This window comes from Lycorma delicatula, chromosome 2 (assembly GCF_047948215.1).
Source record: "Lycorma delicatula isolate Av1 chromosome 2, ASM4794821v1, whole genome shotgun sequence".
NCBI classification, from domain to species: Eukaryota; Metazoa; Arthropoda; class Insecta; order Hemiptera; family Fulgoridae; genus Lycorma; species Lycorma delicatula.
The window spans coordinates 55,629,567-55,651,471 of record NC_134456.1 but is presented as its reverse complement, the minus strand read 5'-3'; positions in this window follow the sequence as shown (position 1 = coordinate 55,651,471).

The window sequence follows — 21,905 nt, the reverse complement described above, 5'->3', positions numbered from 1 at the left end:
TTGAGTACGACCCAGAAATCAAAACGCCAGAAGATGGAGTGGCACCCTCAAACTCACCACATCCCAAAAAAAGCAAAAATGATAAAATCAAAACCATGCTAATATTTTTCTTTGATAGTAATGTCATTGTCCATAAGGAGCCTACAGGACAGACTGTAAATCAGTATGTTTACCGAGAAATTCTTCAAAGACTACGGAAAAGATTTGCCCGCGTGACACCAGCCATCAAAGATAACTGGATGCTGCATCAAGAAAATGCACACCTTGACACGCTGCAGTCTCAAGTAATTAGTTTTTGGAACAGAAAAACATTCCTGTAATTACTCAACCACCTTTATCACCTGACTTGAAGGACACAATTCTGGAAAATTAGAAAATTTTTGAAAAAATGTATGCCACCACATGAAGGACATTCCGGTTTCTGAGTTCCAACACGGTTATGAAGAGGGGGAAAACCGTTTGGACGTTGTGTTGCTACCAATGGGAACTATTTCGAAGGTGATAGAATCCATGTGTAATTGGATGGTTTAAAAAGTTTTTTGAATCAGTCTCATTACTTTATTTAGAGACCTCGTATGTAAAATATAATTATTATTATAATAATATAAATTATTTTAAATTAAGATCAATTATTATTTATTAATTTATAATAATTTATTATATCTAAATAATTTTTATCTCTACAAAAATATAGAACCCACTATAGACTTAAGACCAAGATGAATGACCAACATGAAATCCCATTCATCCCTGTTACACTTACAAAAAATATTAGATATCGATGTTTTTTTGGAATAAATATATTATTTAAATGAATCAAAGTGATTTTTCAATATTGATAAAGAAATACAGGCAATAAATTTTACATTAATTTATTGTTTTTTTTTTATTTCTTTAGTTCTTTAAATGTATTTACAATTTACAAGTCTGATTTCTTGTTTCTCTAGGTTTTAAAACCTTTCTTTGGAACAGTAAAAAGGGTTTTCTTAGAAAAGTACAGAAATGTTTTTCTGAAGTGTTGCTAATTAACTGATTCAACCTTTTTCGACTAGTCTTGTTTCTGTGTAAATATTTTGTTCATAACTACAGTGTATTATTCACTTAAAAGTAGTACTTGAAAACGGATCTCGGGGAGACTCCAACCACTTGTAATATAAAATAACTGAAACGTTATTTACGCTTTTAAAAACAAGACATGGAAGAAAAAAGGATGAAATTTTAGTAAAATTAGTTTGAAAACTATCAGCCTTTCGAAGATTAATGACGTACCAACAAAATAAAAATCTTAAGAAATTAATCCCTGATGTTTAAACGTTTGGTTCAACATTTAAGAGGTGATTTTTTTTTTAAATTAAGAATAATCAAACTTCTGTAAATATTTTTCTCTTTATTAAATATATTGGGTTTATAAAAGTAAATTAACTAAATTGCAAAAAAATTAAAAGATTTAGTACAAAACTTAAGAAGATTTATTAAAAAGTAAAATATTTTCAATACAAATAATCTCACAACTTCGAATAAATGTCTTCAATTCCATTAGTTACTTTCAATAAAAAATAATTCATAAAGATCTTGAATTTTCAGCACGGTGGCCCTCCACTATCATTATGGTTTTATTTCTGTTTATTTTTTATTTATTACTTAGATAGCTTTCTTCTTACATTATTAGTGTTAACTGGTTTCTTTCCGATTAATAATTTTTTCCTTTGGGTTTTAGTCTCTAACCTATTACATAAGTTCTATATTGTTGTATTTCTGCTTTACTCTTCACTTCTTTATTTCTGAAATATTGTCGATATTTTTGATGTGGAGGCCCTCCACCCCACCTCACTTCATCAACACCCCAGAATAACCATGTTATTCATCCACTTCTGTTTCCTCTTCATTTCTTGATTTAGAATTATTGAAAACTTTTAGCGGTGGGGGCCCTCCTCCCCACCTCACTTTATCACCACCCCAGAATAACCATGTTATTCATCCGTTTCTGTGTGACTTCACTTCTTGATTTATGAATTATTGGAAATTGTTAGAGGTGAGGGCCCTCCTCCCCACCTCACTTTATCGCCACCCCAGAATAACCATGTTATTCATCCGTTTCTGTGTGACTTCACTTCTTGATTTATGAATTATTGGAAATTTTTAGAGGTGGGGGCCCTCCTCCCCACCACACTTTATCGCCACCCCAGAATAACCATGTTATTCATCCGTTTCTGTGTGACTTCACTTCTTGATTTATGAATTATTGGAAATTTTTAGAGGTGGGGGCCCTCCTCCCCACCTCACTTTATCACTACCCCAGAATAACCATGTTATTCATCCGTTTCTGTGTGACTTCACTTCTTTATTTATGAATTATTGGAAATTTTTAGAGGTGGGGGCCCTCCTCCCCACCTCACTTTATCGCCACCCCAGAATAACCATGTTATTCATCCGTTTCTGTGTGACTTCACTTCTTGATTTATGAATTATTGGAAATTTTTAGAGGTGGGGGCCCTCCTCCCCACCTCACTTTATCGCCACCCCAGAATAACCATGTTATTCATCCGTTTCTGTGTGACTTCACTTCTTGATTTATGAATTATTGGAAATTTTTAGAGGTGGGGGCCCTCCTCCCCACCTCACTTTATCGCCACCCCAGAATAACCATGTTATTCATCCGTTTCTGTGTGACTTCACTTCTTGATTTATGAATTATTGGAAATTTTTAGAGGTGGGGACCCTCCTCCCCACCTCACTTTATCACCACCCCAGAATAACCATGTTATTCATCCGTTTTTGTGTGACTTCACTTCTTGATTTATGAATTATTGGAAATTTTTAGAGGTGGGGGCCCTTCTCCCCACGACACTTTATCGCCACCCCAGAATAACCATGTTATTCATCCGTTTCTGTGTGACTTCACTTCTTGATTTATGAATTATTGGAAATTTTTAGAGGTGGGGGCCCTCCTCCCCACCTCACTTTATCACCACCCCAGAATAACCATTTTATTCATCCGTTTCTGTGTGACTTCACTTCTTGATTTATGAATTATTGGAAATTTTTAGAGGTGGGGGCCCTCCTCCCCACCTCACTTTATCGCCACCCCAGAATAACCATGTTATTCATCCGTTTCTGTGTGACTTCACTTCTTGATTTATTATTTATTGGAAATTTTTATAGGTGGGGGCCCTCCTCCCCACCTCACTTTATCGCCACCCCAGAATAACCATGTTATTCATCCGTTTCTGTGTGACTTCTCTTCTTGATTTATGAATTATTGGAAATTTTTAGAGGTGGGGGCCCTCCTCCCCACCTCACTTTATCGCCACCCCAGAATAACCATGTTATTCATCCGTTTCTGTGTGACTTCACTTCTTGATTTATGAATTATTGGAAATTTTTAGAGGTGGGGGCCCTCCTCCCCACCTCACTTTATCACCACCCCAGAATAACCATGTTATTCATCCGTTTCTGTGTGACTTCACTTCTTTATTTATGAATTATTGGAAATTTTTAGAGGTGGGGGCCCTCCTCCCCACCTCACTTTATCGCCACCCCAGAATAACCATGTTGTTCATCCGTTTCTGTGTGACTTCACTTCTTGATTTATGAATTATTGGAAATTTTTAGAGGTGGGGGCCCTCCTCCCCACCTCACTTTATCACCACCCCAGAATAACCATGTTATTCATCCGTTTCTGTGTGACTGTTCACTTCTTGATTTATGAATTATTGAAAATTTTTAGAGGTGGGGGCCCTCCTCCCCACCTCACTTTATCATCACCCCAGAATAACCATGTTATTCATCCGTTTCTGTGTGACTGTTCACTTCTTGATTTAGAATTATTGTAAAGTTTTTGAGGTGGGGGCCCTCTTCACCACCACTCTTATCTCCACCCCAGAATAAACATGTCATTTATCCATATCTGTGTTATTGTTCACTTCTTTATTCATGAATTTTCGTAATAATGAGCATTGGAAAATTAGCATGGAGAAAATGAGGCCGCAACAAATATTATATGTTTCTAATTACACCATTTATAATTAAAAAAATCAATGTTCTGTTAGCCAAACTTGTAGAGTATTTAGTAATTTTTATGGTGCACCTTATCGTCCATCAGAGCAACTTATTCGTCCGAATGTTGATAATTTTTGAAAAACATTAATTCTACTTCATGAAAAACCAACAAGACCTGTAAGTACAGACGAAAATATCGGTATTGTCAGTGATAGTTCAAGAAGATCGGAAGTATCTAAACCACATCCTGCTACCAAATTATTCCATTCATTTAATCAATTTTGCGACCGAATTATTTGACGTAATATTCTAGTGAATTGTCCTCCAAGATCATGTGACTTAACACCAGTAGATTATTTTCTTTGGGGATGTTTTGCTCTTTGTTTATGCTGATAAACCAACAACAATTCACGCTTTGGAAGGAAACATAACTCTTGTTATTAACAACATAGGTCCCGAATTACATTTAAATTGGTTCAAAATTGGAATTGTCTAGTCCTGTTGATCTAAGTTAATCGTGGTTGGAATTATTTTCAAAAATAAACGGAAAAATTATCTTTGATAAAAACAAAATTGTTTTCAAACTTACCTTTTTATGTGTTTTATTTCAATTCAAAATTCTATCACTCTAAAACAAACACCCATTATAAATGTTGTAAATGTGTACCACTTGTCTTTTCCAGGTCTTCTGTATCACGCATTTACCTTATTTGAAGCTTTTGTTTTCTTTACTTATTATAAAATTATTTTTTTTAATTTATGTAATTTGTTATTATTTTAGTTTTTACCCGACTTTTTTAACCGACAGTTTTTAACCGACCCATGCACTTTTATTAGATATTTGAATAGAATTAAATATTTAAATTACATGACGTTGCTGTGTTACGAATTAAACACTGCTTAATTATTGTTTAATTATTGTTAATTATTGTTAATTATCACTGTTAATTATTGTTTTAATTTTTATTAATAAAAAATAAAAATATTTCATTTAGATCGTATGTAATAAAAAAGCTCTAATGTTATATTTTTTATAGATCCAGTGAAAGTAGTAAAAAAGTTGATGGCTCTTGTAAGGGACAAATACTGCATGGCTCTCCTTGTGACAGACTTGCATGACAAAATATGATGTCCCAAAAATTGGGTGTCAAATGTTTTGCTAATATATGTGTGTTTTGCACCGCTTTTGACCTTATATCTCAGGATAGACCGAACCTATTTTCTACAAATTTTGCCCAATTATTATATGGGTCGTCTATATATGGGTAGTATTTAAAAATTTTTAAAAAGAAGAGTTTTAAATTTTTACTTCGTTATACCTTCAATCTACGGTATAGGAACATAACTTAGTAAAAATTATCGAGTAAAAATGATGGTTAAACGCAGAACTATCTCGGTAAATTTTCTCTTTATACAGCCAAAATTTAATCACAACCATACGAATGTAATATTTTAAAGAAAATTTCATTTGATTATGCTTTTTCTATCAACCTTTACTATTTCAACTGTATGCGTAAATACAAGATCATTTGTATTTAAAGTCCATCCCGATTATCTAAGTTGATGACTAACATTAATTTTTGTCTTCAAAAGCACACAAATGTTTCATATTCATACCTATACACAAATTATAGCTTGTCCAAGCCGAATTGGCACAGATCTGGCCTAAAGGCCTAAGTAAGGTATATAACTACAGTTTATAAGCTATCGTGATTTTAGTTATTGTAAAAATAATACGTACAAGCCAAGCATTATAACTCAGGAAATGAGTCAATCACCTTTCTCAGAATCATTCAAGTGTGTGGCGGGACGGACCAAAAAAAATTTCACAAAATTCACAAACAACTGCCGACGGTGAAAAAGATAAGGTTAGCGATTAAAGATGCCATTGGTTATTCAGGAATAGAGACTTATTTGAAAAAAAGTCGAAAATGTCGGAAAAGTTCTCAGAGCGACATGACATAAGATTTAAGCGTATTCAGTATCGTGACTACCGTAAAAATGTTTAGAACCGAAAATAGGCCGAGAATATATCTCGAAAAATCTTTCTCTCACTACATCGTAGTGTTTTGATTCAGGTGATGGATAAAAGTTACTGTTTCGAAAGGCAGCAAATTTATTATAGTGCGTGTCGGAGGAGAAATGGATTTTATACCAAACGCCTTACTAATTTGGCAAGCAAGTTTAAAAAGTGGTAATTACAGAGGTCAAATAAAAGCGGAAAATGACTTAAAATGGACAGAAGAATTGTTAATTCCAACCTTCCCAATAATTGTGTTGTAATTTTTTACAACACACCCTGTCGCAAGGCCGTTTTAGAAAAATTTCAGATTTCCAATTTATAAAAGAAGATATGATAATCGGTTTCAGAAGCATTATGTTCTTCATTCATTCCTGCCGTTTGATTTCTGAAACAACAATTGTACAATCTGGTAAAAGCAAACAGAAAACGTTTCTGTTTATGCGTTTGACGAACTTTTACAAAAATAATGGGCATGATGTTCTCCAAATACCTCCATGCCACTCAAATTTAAATCCTATCGAGATGGTCATAAGTTAACGGACGTAACAAATCATACTGTAACTTTTGATATCAAAGATATTCAAAAGCTATGTGAAAATAAAGTGGCGGGTTTGAAAGAAAAAAAACGGGAAGCTGTATTTTAATAAAGTTAAGGAAACAGAAGCTGAATTTATGCCACAAGGACGCATTTTTGACAATGCTATTGAATCATTTATTATTTTTTTACTAGAAGATAATGAAAGTGACATCGATGATTACGATGATGATTCTGATGACAGTAACATCGTAAATTCTAATAATTCTTGCAAAGTGGATGGCGTTCATCGTTTTATTATTAAAATAGTTTTGTTTTGTTCTACCATTTAAAAATAATTAATTTCTGCTGTAATTTATTATTCCATTATTTACTGTTTGTAATCATTATCTTGCATTTACTTTTCAATATCTGTTTGAAAATAGAATGATTTATTTTATTGCGAATCAAAATGATTTTGATATTATACCTTTTAAGAGTAGGCTCTCTATTTCACAATTTCCCGCTTCACATAAGCGCTGCGCTTTTGTAATTCTTAGCACGTTTTCCATTTTGAAAAATGCATAATAATAATTTCTTTCGAAGAAAATGGTCGGATATTAATTAAAAGGTTTCAGTTAGGAAATTAAATTTGACATAAAAAATCTATATATATATATATATAATTAAATTAAATTAAAATTAAAAATGTAATAATGTTCGAAATATTAACATTGAGGTGATTAAAATATAAAAAAATTGTGTTCTGCGATTCAATAATAACAACACAACACATCTTAAGAAGGCCTATTCGTTGTTAGGTAATGAAGCAAATATTATGCTAAAAGCATGGCACGAGTAGAATAAACGGAACTGCGGCTGTCGCTGCCGTAAACATGAATATTCGTTGCGCCGCCTGTACGTTGCCTGATCAAAGAAATCTATAATATAAAGAACTTCTTAAAAGGTTCAAACCCAGCCAATCCGCCACAGTAATGAGAACGATACCATAGAGGTGAAACGTTATACCTTACCGACTGGGCTCTGTTAAAGAGCGGTAACAAAAAGGATACTGAGATACCTGGGCCATATTTACACAGAATGGATGAACAGAGAGTAAATAAACAAACATTCATTAAACTCTGGAAGAAAAAGAGCAACCATGGGTACGTATAACGGCGAGGAAAGTAAAGAATTACACAAAAATGAAATGGCCGGAAAAAAGAAAGATAAAAACACGCGGAAAGGATGAAAGAATATATATTGAGAGAAAAGAAAAATAAAGAAGAAGAAATGATATTTGCTTGCTTCATTGTTGTCCTAACTTAAAAAAAATAAAATTAATATATTTTAGAAGTAAAAAATATAAACAAATTAAAAAAATGTATATATATATATATATATATATATATATATATATATATACACATATATATATATATATGTGTGTGTGTATGTGTGTGTAAAAGAGGAAGAGGGTTTTTTAAATTCACTTCATTAAAGCGAAAACTTTAATGAGTTGAATTAATGTATTGTGAACTGTGAGTGTCTATTTCTGTGTGAGCTGGGTTTGAACTGATTGATTATGAACATCTAAAATCAATTTCTAGATTTTTTGAGTTCCATTCCGAGTTTTCGAAGGTTAAAATTGTTTTTTAAACCTGTAATTTTTTTTAATTTCATTGTAACAAATGTAGAAATCAACCTGATTTTTGGTGAGAATAATTTTCATGTCAATAAACCGATTTCTTGATTTTTGCAATTCGTCCTTGAAAGGTAATGAAGAAAGGTAAAAAAATTTTTGAAAAACGATTGTAAATTTTCCCAATCCCGACTACAGTAAACGAGATATTCAGTAGATCTGGGCTTGCAAATACTCTTCAGATAAATATTTAAAAACCACTTTCGGTTTTTTTTTTAGGGATGTGAAAGTATACGGCGCTGTGGCTCAACGAATACAGCCACTGTGACCATTACTGTATTTGTGACTGGCTGTACCTGCCTCCAATTACCTGACTAATGAATATAAAACAAAAATATTGACCACTACGGGAAACGCAAGTAACTATTTAACTATTTACCGCGAGCTGAGACAGGAAGCTAGTATGTATATATATATAAATTCACACACACACACATTCATAAATGAGAATAAAGTATGAAAATGTTTAAAAGAAACTTTTTCAACTGAGAAAAAGTACAATTTAGCAAATTCTCCTTTCTCAAAACGATCTATTTTTCTGTATGAGACCATCACACTTAAAAGCCAACAGGGACTCGCAGAGGTGAGCAAATCAAAAATTTTAAATGGATATTTTAAGAAGCAATGAAAAAAAATTTTACTTCAGGCTACTAAGGGCTACGTAACCGTTTACATACACCTTACTATTATGTTAGGTATGTAACCAAAATGGCAGTCATTTAAGACTATTTACAACTTTTTTCAAAAGTGACCTACATTATATTCCAAGTAGTAATTTCATATCTAAAAATTGAATGAAGGTAAGAGGATTAGTTAAATTCTATTTCTTTATTTTTTGCTATTAGGTAGCTATTTAAGAGTTACTTATAAGATTACAGAATGTTAAAAGAGGCCTCATCTCTTAGAAACTGAATGCATATAATTGTTAAAATGCATATATTGATGTGAGATGTATAAAATAATTATTAGATATTGTTATGATTGGAGCTGGATTGAGAAGGACTGTTTATTGCCTGCACATTTGAGTATTGCCAATCTCTGTGGAATTTAAACAAGATTGCGTAATCATATTTCGTTTGTTAAAACGCGGTTACTGTTGAAGAACGTATATTCGTGATGAAAACTTACTTAGAGACGAAATCTCATGTTGTATGTTGGCGAAATTTCAGGAAGAGATTAAAAAAGGAAGCGCAAGTGAAAAATCTTACTCAGAAATTAATTAAAATATTTCACGAAACAGGTTTGCTGTTAGATCAGAAACATGCCGACACAGGTCAGCCTTTTAATTGTACAGGTCGTACAGGACATTAATGCTGCAGTTAATTAAGATCTCCTCATAAATTTTTTACGAAGACTAAGTCAGGAAAAGTACATTTCACTAGGTTCAGTCACACTGCAGCGAGGAGTATGTTGAAATGTTATTCGTATCGAATACAGATTATCCATGAGCTAACTAATGTTGATTATGCTAAAAGGATTCATTATCGTCAACGGTTCAGGAACTTTGTCAGAGGTAACACTGGGGTTTTAGATCAAGTGTTTTTCACAGATTAAGAGTGGTTTCATCTTGGTGGGTATGTTAATAGTCAGAACTACCGAACATGGAATACTGAAAGCCCACAAATTTCTTTGAATCTCTCCCACCCACAAAAAAATTGGCGTATGGTGTGCGGTTTTAAGGCGATGAATAATAGAACCCTTGTTTTTTTGGAAAAACTGAGGATGCTTCCGTCCATAGACAAATTAATCAACTATTCATAGGGTTACTACAAGAGGATGAGTGTGACTGCTAGTTGTAACAGGACAGCGCCACTTATCATAGAGGTTGCTCTACTATGGAGATACTACAGGTTTTTTCGTTAGAAGAATGATTTCTAAACGATTGTGGTCACGAACATCTCCTGATCTAACTAGTTCAGACTTCTTCTTTCTGTGGGTAATTTTAAAGAAAATTTTTATTGGAGCAATCCATACATCCTGCAGTAATTGAAGACAAACATTACCGAACACATTCAGGAAATAGATAAGCAACCGCAGGCAATTCACGGAGCTCTACGTCGCAGAATACATGATCAATAATAATCATCGTACACTATGCAAAAATAAACATATGACAACAATCAATGAAGGATTCAACTCGCATGTATGATTTCTGAGGAATGGAATATTATAAATAATTAATTACTGCGTGGTGGCGGCGGTAATGTCACGCCATGCGGCTACGATGTCATTCCATCCCATATCGTGGCGCGTTTACACAACTTCCAACAAAAACAGAAATGTTGCCGCCTATTGTAAAAGGTCTCCCAATTATAGAAACTTGCTGAAAAAAGCATCAAAATTTACAAAAATTCTATCTTCTACAAAACTGGATTTGTTTGTTGTTTAATAGATAGAATAAAACTTAGTGACAGTCAGTAATAAAAACTTACCTTTAAAAACACTATTTCTTTTAAAAAAATCTGGCAAAGAATATAATAATGATGTCATTTCTTTTGATCTAATGTATGTGCGCAGCAGAATTAAAACAACTATCATAATTACATCACACGCTTGACCAGTTAATTTGACCAGTTTCCATTAATATTTTCAGAAATTAATTTTAATTACTTTAACATAGGCCTAAATGTACTACGTTTCATGCGATAAGAATTACAAAAAATTCATTTAAAAACCCAGTAAAAATAAAAGATCATAGAATTTCTGTAAAAGAAAAGCGTTATTTGAATAGTAATTTAATTTTTTTTACATAGTATAACTATTTTTTCTGTCCAATGCAGATGTAAACAATCCGGGTAGTTAATCGTCCGAAAAATTGGGGTTTGGATAATCATCGTCCTATTTTAAATTTGAGTAACTTTATGAACAGTATGTTTAATTTTAATGGAAAAGAAGAAATGATATCACCTTTTTTTTTTTTTATACCTATTTTTATTTGAAAAGAATATGTCGATTAATTTCGTACCAGTTTTGTATAATTTCCGTTAAGTGTCAAAATACGTTTGTTTTGAGTAATTACGTAATATTATTATATTAAATTGCCATGTACTTAAAAGAAAAAAAAAATTAAAAACTCCCCTTATTTATCATTGTGAATGTCAATAAGCGGCAATATCTCTTAGGATTCGTTGAAAAAAATCGCGATCTTGGTAGCACTGGCGTCGAATAAACTGAAACGGGATACGATTCAAGCAGTGTTCTACAAGGTGTTTGTTTTATTCCGTTGTTTTACCCATCTCCAAGCAATTTCTGTCGTTTAAGCACGAGCCCCTCTTTTCTGGTAAACTAAATTTTCCGAGTGATTGACCGTTTGATGGTTATAATTATTCGGTAGGTTTCAAATGCGAGCCACTCGTCTGAGAAAATTACCGTTCCGGCCGGTTATAATTTGCTATGAGAGGCAGTAACGTTTTTGCACTTCTGTCCTGTACAGCGACCAGAAAACATTCTTTAGGTTCACGGCAGATACAGCTTAAACTCATTGCTGAGGTAGATCCTCGGATATTATGATTTTGACGTGAGAACAAGTTTTCACCGAGCTCCCCGATTACAAGGGATTGTTTGTAATATTGTGGGCAAAACTTTACTCACAGTAAATGCGTCGATCAACATTTTGGTACGATTAATCTCCATCTCCTGCAGACAAAATTTGACGATTATTACCCTCTTCACCCAACAGTAAGAAATAAAATCTCTTTTGCGGAATGGTAATCTAGATACGACAAGGAAAGTTTCCTGTTTAATTTAAATTTAAATGATTGAGTGTCGTTATTTTTTTTTTACATATTAAAAAAAAGGTTAACCGAGATGTCATAAACGTATACAATTAGCCTGAAAGAAAAAAAATTAACATTTTATTTGTTAATAAAACGACAGATGGCAGTAGTGAGTGTTACTAGTACAGACTGTAGTTTCACCTTACAATTTTTTTTTATTGTCTTCAGTCATTTGACTGGTTTGATGAAGCTCTCCAAGATTCCTTATCTAGTGCTAGTCGTTTCATTTCGATATACCCCCTACATTCTACATCCCTAACAATTTGTTTTACATATTCCAAACTTGCCTGCCTGCACAATTGTTTCCTTCTACCTGACCCGCTAATATTAAAGCGACTATTCCAGGATGCCTTAATATGTGGCCTATAAGTCTGTCTCTTCTTTTAACTACATTTTTCCAAATGCTTCTTTCTACATCGATTTGCCGCAACACCTCTTCATTTGTCACTTCATCCACCCACCTGATTTTTAACATTCTCTTATAGCACCGCATTTCAAAAGCTTCTTATCTTTGCTTCTCAGGTACTCCGATCGTCCAAGTTTCACTTCCATATAAAGCGACGCTGCAAACATATACTTTCAAAAATCTTTTCCTGACATTTAAATTAATTTTTGATGTAAACAAATTGTATTTCTGACTGAAAGCTCATTTCGCCTGTGCTACTTACGGTATGAACAGATTAAACTCGTTATCTCAACCTACCGGGTTGGACTTGTAGTGAACGCGTCTTCCTTTGGAAGTCGAGAGTTCCAGCGTTCAAGTCCTAGTAAAGTCACTTATTTTTACACGGATATGAATACTAGATCGTGGATACCGGTGTTCTTTGGTGGTTGGGTTTCAATTAACCGCACATCTCAGGAATGGTCGAACTGAGACTGTACAAGACTACACTTTATACATATCATCCTGATTCATCCTGTGAAGTATTATCTGAACGGTAAATACCGGAGGCTAAACAGATAAAAAGAAAAGAAAAAAAATTCGTTTTCTTAATGTACATGCATTTATTATTACTACACTTTAGATTATGTCATGACTTGTAGTTCTCTTGTTACCTGGAAAATACTCATTTCGTTTAAGCTTTAAAAAAATAATGGGCATCCATCAATTTTCTGAACCTATTTAATATTTTTAGTATTATAATTATTAATTTAAAACAGGTCGTAAAAGGTAGGTTTATAATGTTATATATGCAACTACATAATTTCACAATATTTAGTATAACTCAGAGAACATACTTATACGTTTACATGTGTATATTTTATTTAATTATTTTAACACAACAATTATATACTGACAGGAGTGGCACTCAATCTTATATACGAATATATTACGTACATAAATGTAGAAAACTGTTGTTCGGCCCTTTTTTGGTAATCTTAAATATTTGGTGTATATATATATAAACTTAATTTATTTTCTTTAAATAATAGTTTAAATAAAAATTAAAAAAAAAACTTTAAGGGAAAATCATTCAAGAAATCAGTTTTAAAAAAATTTCGCACTGTAAGGAAAGTATAGCAACTGTGTCTTCATTTTTATTTTTTTTATTTAATTTTTCAAGAAAATATATGAACAATTTCTTACGTATTAGAGTTTAAATCCCTAGTTAAGACTTAAAAAGTAGTAGTCGGTAACGTCAAGAGTTTTATACTGAAAAAAGTCAATTTTTGTGATTAGTTTTTAGTTCACACTTTATAAATAAATATTAGCAACATTTAATAGATTCCTTTTCTTTTTTATTTCCTTGTACGAAGTAAAGACAGTACTGTGATCGCGAAAATCTCGGTTTAGATTTCAACAGAAATATCCATTTTGACTATCGCTGAATCCATTTTGACTAGTTTCGGCGTGACGTCTGTACGTACGTATCATGCATAAATCAAAAATGATTAGCCGTAGAATTTCGAAATTTTGGATTTAAGACTTTGGTAACATCTAGTTGTGCTGGACACACAGGTGTCTTAAAAATATATACTTTATATAGTAATTATTATGTTTATAATAATTATTACTTTAATATGTACTTTTGTAGCTTATTACCTGCTTATACGAGGTATAACTGAAATGTAAAATATCCATTCACTCGTAATCGATGGATGAAACAATTACTATGAAAATCCATCATGACAAATAAAAATAAATAAATGTTATTTGATTTTCAAAAAATTATTTTAATGAAACCACAACAGCTGTTCTGTAAATAGTATCTTCCTCTAGTGTTACAAACAGAATACTAAAGCTAAAAGTACTTACAACGAAAAAGGTAAATGCAAAAACCACAAGAGATAAAATACACAGAGACAAAGAACAATAATATGAAGTGCATACATGCAACTCTAATATAAAAATTTAACAGTAAATATTTTCTAATTTCAAAATACTTCATGTTGAGAAAAAAGATTTCAAACTACCTTTTAGGGACATTTGAAATGAATAAACTTAAAAATTTTAATTTACTTTTAAGTAATCGATTAGACTTGAATAGTTCGCCGTTGTTGAACGTATGGATGTGAGATGGGCTTCTTATTTTTTTGTAAGTACCTCCTTTTTTTGAGTTGACCAATAGTATTTATTGTTAAATTTATATACGTATTACTGATACATGCGTACACTGCCTATTGTTGCTCTTTACTCTTTAATAGTATATACTATATCAGTAACTACTATGCTACTATGTAAATAGCAGCTATAGCAACTACTATAAAGGAAAAAAATATATATCGATCAAAAAAATTAAAAAAAGGTCTTCTTTTAACTTTTCTGTCTTTAAGTGGAAAAATCTTTTTTAACGATAAAAATTTTTAAATAAATTGTAAAAATCACCAAAATTCCAATGCTCTGAAGTTCAAAACATTTATTTTTGTCAGATGGACATTTGTACGTATGTACAGTATGTACGTACGTATGTATGTATGTCTTATAAATCTGAACATCGCTGATCGATTTTCTTCAAACTTGGTAGAAAGGTACCTAGTATTAAATTAAATTTTTGCAAAAATTGGAAAAACGGGGGTATGGGGTATTTTGACCAAAATAAAATTTCAAATCTATACTAGGACACTTTAGAAATAAAAATTTCTTTCAAATTTGAAGTTTTTTTATCAAAATGACAAATCACCATCAATTTTTATTTAATATTTACCCCTGCCTAAAGTGACTATATATTTTTGCTTTTTCTTACCCATATATTATACTTCGGTAAAAGGCTTAATGGGAATTTTTCCCCATTTGTATTTTCTAATACAGTGGGTGAATCAGTGGGTGTTTAAACAATAATAGAAATGGTTTGCCCATCCCACTCCAATAGTCTGTGGTAAAAAAAATATATATCTTTTATAACCTAAAAAAAAACAATATTTTAAATTTAAATCCATCTCGCAAGTTACCCTTTGCTTTTAAAATATTTTTTTTTTGTCTTCAGTCATTTGACTGGTTTGATGCAGCTCTCCAAGATTCCCTATCTAGTGCTAGTCGTTTCATTTCAGTATACCCTCTACATCCTACATCCCTAACAATTTGTTTTACATTTCATATTTTTTTAAATATAGAAATCTTAATTTCTTGATAACCGTTACGCCTAAATATTTCTTGAAAAAACAAACAAATTAACCCAAAAATTTCATCCCGTTCCTAGAAAAATAAAATTTTGTTTATTTAGAATTATGGCTGTATCTATGTGATTTTAAACAATTTTAAAAAGTCATATTTAAATTTATTATTTCCCCTTAGGGATTATTTCCTTGAAAATTAATTTTACTTCAATGCTTCTCCTTGAGTATACGGAGCCCCCAAATTGAACATTTTTTTTTTTTTTTTACTTGCCTTATTAAAACTCCCAAAGTTTATTCAATTTTTTTTCATGTGTGTCCTCAAATCTTGCATCCTTAATTTAACATACTTCCTAATATTGCCGCCGATCGATAAAATTTCTCACAGTTACTAAGGTCGGGTGGCAATACATTATTCCAGCATTATTTTTGCAAACATCCCCCCGACCGGAGTAAATTAAGGGTGCGGATATAAAAACAACAAAATTTGCAAACCGAATATGCAGGGTTTAAAATCTAAATTAACCTACTAATTAAACTCGTGCAATATATGATAATAATCTGATTATTCTATGACTGAAAAGTATAAAGCAAGTTTCTAAAAATCTTTAAAAGTTTCTTTAAAGTATGTTCTTTTGAGCGTACGGAAAATATACTGTTGGTCATACCGATATATATCATATCACAATATTTACAATTTATGTACGCCTTGTTTATTAAATTTAGAATCGTTGTTTATTATTTTCTTATAATTATTAATAATATATTTAAGTAGTTTATTATTTCATTTTTTATATGTATTTTTTCTGGTAATAATTTTATACTGTTCATCGTATTAATTTTATTATATATTCTATGTTATAATTTATTTATTGTATTAGTATTATATCCATTTGTATGAGCAATATTTTAATTATTATATAATTTCTTATAATATAATTTCTTTATAATTATAAAGATTAATTTCTTTATTTAGGGAAACTTTATCTATTTTAAATAATATAGTGTGACAATATAATTATAATTCCTTTCCTTTACATATCTTTGATAAATTACCGTAGTCTAATAAATAAATATAGAATATTTACGTTTCTTTTTAAAAATAATTTTTTTTTTAGATGTTTAACGATAAAGTAACTACACCTTCCTATATGTAGAAAATTTACATTTTAAATCCTACCCAAAACAAATTCGATTAGTTTACTACCAAGTTTTGTTTTTAAAATTAATATTTTATTTGTACTCTAAAAAAAAAGATTATATTACAATTTCCTCGTCCTTTTTTCTTATACAAATATGAAGTTATTGTAAAACAATTAAAACTACTAATTATCCTTTGACACCTTAATGGCCCAATAACTAAACCTACCGTATCACCGTATCTAGCTCTTAGACTCTTTACCGGAGGTCATCTTCAATACTTCAGCAACAGACATCTTTCAGTCTCAAATGTATCCTGAGTCAGGATGCCACCGATGTAAATGCCACGAAGGACATTCCCGTCAGTGTAATAGCACTAACCTAATTAAACTGTCTTTCAGTGGTCTTAAGCAAGACCATACAGATTGAGTTGCTTAATCCTACACCTACCCGTAAACGGTAAAAAGGTGAGCTAAAGACCCCCCTCCCGATATATATTACTAGTTTATTAAAAATCAAAAATTTCTTCAAAAATTAGTTTAAACACGTAACTGGATGAACAAGTTCCAAAGCTTTTATGAAAATTTGACTGAGTGTGTGCAATCATCTTTTGATATAAATGGTGAGGGGAACATATACGCATTTGTATGATATAACCATAAAAAAATATAATTATATATATTTAATTTTAATTTAATTAAATATAATGGTTTATTTAAATAAAAAAATGCTTAATTTTTCACACACAAACACAAATAACATACCTATGTATTTTTTATTTAATTATCTTTTTCCTTGTATACAATTAACCATACAAGCAATTTACAAACGAATTAAATATCTATATATTTTTCCCATGTATATAATTAACCCATTGCAGCAATTTACTTTTTGCAAATTGTTACACTGCTCATTACTACTCTATATTTGCCAAAGGCATAACGTCTTTGTAGGAGCGAATATGTTGGACGTCAGTGTGCAATACTGTTTGGACGGTATGACTTCCGAGCAGACCTTCTAGATATTGCGATAAACAGGTGCATTCGGAGGGACTGCATTATCCTACTAGATGCTATCCAAATCATCGTGTTGGGAGTTTTGAAAGTGTAGAGAACAGGATTGTGCGTTATTTTTTGGTATAAATAGTCTACCTGAGGGAAAGGGACGCAGCCAGCAATCTTATAGGCTCCTGGTGAAGAGGTGGGGGAAATCCAATATGGCCGCCGTAACGTAACACCAAAGTCTTGAAATTCTATAGGTTAGTGGTGAAAAAAAGACATTTAGGTACTACTTGTGTTATTTTTTAGGATTTTGGCTCATCTATCTACAATAAAGGGAGAGTATTTTTTTACCACTGAAAAAATGAGGTTTAAAAAAGAATAATACAGATTCCTGAGATTTGACATGTTTTTTTTTTGTTTTTTTTGAGGTTTTTAGGGGCATCGACTACTTTGGTCATTAGCCCCATCCCACTTCAAAAAAAAATAAAAAAAGGGTTCAATATTTCACATTTTCATATGTCGAAAAAAAAATGAACAAAATTTTACTTTTCTTATAACTTCTGATCCAATAAAATTACTTTCTAGGCTTTCCTTTCGGCCATCCTTTTTTATGTTTCTCCATTCTTCTGACGGCCTCAACCTCTGATGACAGCGTATCTGAGGCCTCAAACATGGCATCGTCTTCCTCTATTTCGGATGCCAGTGACGTTCTTCGACTGACGTCAGTTGATGAAACTTTCGCCGGTGCTGTTAGCATCTTTGCTAAAGAATCTAAATAAATGTGCGATGATGTCTCCGCGGCGGATGAGCCGGACTCTATCTCTACTGCAGTACTGGGTCCAGCTGAAATAGATGCTCTCACCGAAGCTGATAGCTATAGAGCTTTTGGAGGCTCTATTGGTACAGGTTTTATTTCATCTGCGCCTGGTGCTTTTTCTATAATAACTTGCACCTCCATTTCCGCAGATTCAGGTTTTCTTGTCACAATTTCTTTAGATTTGTGACTACACGGCCGAGCGATCTGTTTCTCTTTGTCAGATAAATCAAGATTTTTAATTCTTACACAAGTTGGTGACTTTACAATCGCAGATTTAGCTGTTTTTTTAAACGGCGCTGGTGTGTCTCATGTCAACAGCGTCAGTTCAGGGATGAGCCTTCTCATCTTTACTTTGTTTTCTCCGATGAGTCGACTCAATCTTTGAATCAATGATTCTTTCAATCATCGTCGCAAGACTTGGTGCTATCGTGTTAAGCAACTGCTCCACATTGATATTTTAAAATTAATCTGACATTATGTAACAAATTTTAGTTTTGGTACGCATAGCGAGTCCATTAAGTTTAGTAAATCGATAACACCATGATACCCCCTTCGAAATTGTGAAATGACCGTTAACAAGTTGTTTTAACCGCGTATGTGCGAATCATTTTTGTTGAAATCGCAATGCCATTTTTCGATTTCAACACTTCACTTTCTACTTCTAGCCACTTCGAACGTTTTCCGCGTTTTTGCGTTTCCCTTTGCACAGTTTTTTCAAAATGTCCTGATCTCGTCATGTTTTAATCATTTTTTCTGTTAGTGGTGGTCCAAAATGTCTTTTAGCGTTCCTATTCTCACGTTTTTCTGTATATTTCACATCCTGCAATTTATAGTTTTGGATGATGATACGAACGTCACCTGTTAGTACTTTCCATAGTACTAACGATAAAAACACAGTATACATACATTCGTAAACTCGACTCAGCAATTCATTAATCGGGTGAGAGAACTTCAGCAGGATTCCTCCAATGACAGCCCGTGTTATGCGAGAAGTCTCAAGAAGGTCAAGAACGCTGTTGCGTTATCTCTCTCAATAAAGTTCTTAATATATCTGAAGGAGTGCCACGATACACATCTTTAAAGTCAACGCGCAAGGCTTTGAGAAAAAAAAATAATCGAAACCTTTACGATAAAAGACGCACTTTATCTTTAAGGCCTATTTTAAGGGCCTTATACACCAGTAGCAAGGTATGTTACTCTTAATTATCGCTTAAATAACGACTTACGTCCAGTCTATACCAATTAACGTTATCATAAAACTTCAACATGTGCCATAAAGAAAAACATTAAAAAAAAAACTTATAACAGTTACTGTTTAATAAAAAATTCCTGTTTCAATTGCAATATGAAAAAAGAGCGCAAATGTGATCAGATATTTACAGCCCGAAAGTGTTGAAAAAGTTTTTTTCTTTCTTCTTTTAGTTTCTAACAGTCAGAAGACTGCATAACATAGAATTTAGATCTTCGGTAAGACTGTAGATGCAGTCTAGATACAATATCTTTTCAGTTTAGCAAAAAGCAAATAAATATGTGAATCCAGAGAAAAAAAAAAAGAAACTAAAATGAACATTCAGTTAAAAACAGAATTCACAAGTTATCAGTTCACCACGGAGGAAAATTACAAAGAGTTAAAAATAGGATTTCTTTTAAAAAAGTTCATTTTTCTAATATAATAGCTACATGCGAAATTTTGTCTGTCTATTTGCAACAAGATCACACGAAATCCTACCAACCGATTGCTTTCAAACTGTCAGGAGACATTCGTGTTATCCCAGAGAAGTTTTTAAGCAACAGCTTGAGGACACAGCCCAGTTGGGGGTGAAGTTGTGAATTTTTTTTTTTAAATACGTAAAGCATTTTTTAAATGATATATTTGGTTATGTTTAATCACGCAAATTTTTTCTTAATTTTAATAAAATGTTAAATTTTTAGAGGCCTTCCTTTTTTTATTTCTACAATAAAACTGCAAAAATGTATTTTTCTTATAAAAATATTTAAGCTTATGTAATTCAATTAATTTGCACCGACTTGATTTTATTTGTTTTTAACAACGTCAACCTTAATTAAAAAGGCAGAAAGACGTTTAGACATTTTAGAGAAAATTTAATAACATAACTTTAGGTAAACTCTTGTCTCAGTTATAGTTTACAGTTTTAAGTTGATCTGATATTTAACCTATCAAATCCGGCAATATCTTAAAAAAATATACAACAAATAGAAGTGTTAAAAATGACGTAAGATCCAGTTTCGCAAATCATAAACGTAAAATGTCTTCTTATTTTCGCAGTCAACAAGTGTGAATATAACATTGTGTAACCAAAAATGCATAAGGTAGCAAATCTAACAACATGTTAAATAACAATTCAACAGTAATTTTTTGAAATAATATTAAAAATAAGACAAACAAAACATCCAGGTGGAGGAGTGTTTATATTTTTTTTTTAGAAACGTTTTATTATAATGAATTTTCTTCTGAATATGAATCCAAATCTGGACTTACCTTTACAATACTCAAATTAGTGAGGTTATCATAATATGCAAGAATATTAGCTTTAGTCGTATAACTCGAGATCGTGATACATATTTTATAAGCGCAAAATTTATTTTTTTTTATAATTATAGTTCATGGTAAACGATTAACTTAGGATAAACAGTAAAAACGTTATTAAATTTGTGATAATTGCGGAAACACCCAATTGCTTGACAAATTTAATTATTCTTTTAAAATAATATTAAAAGACTTTTATTGTTGAAAATGATGTAGTAGAAAAAAGCATAAGAGGTAACTCAGCGAACGAACCGACTCTCTGAGGATTATACTTTATATCTAAAAAAATAACCTACACAAGAATAGTTAATCACTTATAATGCTTTTCAAATTTATATCCACCATACGCCTACTGATAACCTTGCAGACATTTTTTATTGATGGATGACATATGAATATTAAAAATAAATCGTTATACTCGTTTCTTTCATTTAGCGTATTCCATACTTAAAATTCATTCTATACGCATACCGCTGAAAATCAAAGTAAAGAACGACCGATGGCAGATAATATTTTATTTTTTAATCTTTTCTAACTAAATATTAAAAAAATATTAAGAATCTTCGATCGAAGTTGAAGGCTTACTGCATCACTTAGTTCATAAAAATAAAATAAAAACAGATAAAATAATAAAATAAGGATAAACTCTATTTTATTTAGATTACTTACCTAAAATTTTCTAAGTTAATGTTTGGTTAATAAGAAAATAATTGAATAACTGGTTATTAATCTATATGTATTTAAAATAATTGGCAGAATTCTTGACAGAGCCTCCCAACCACTAGACCAATAGTAGTACGGAAATAGGGGTACGTCGTCAAAAATGACGTCCT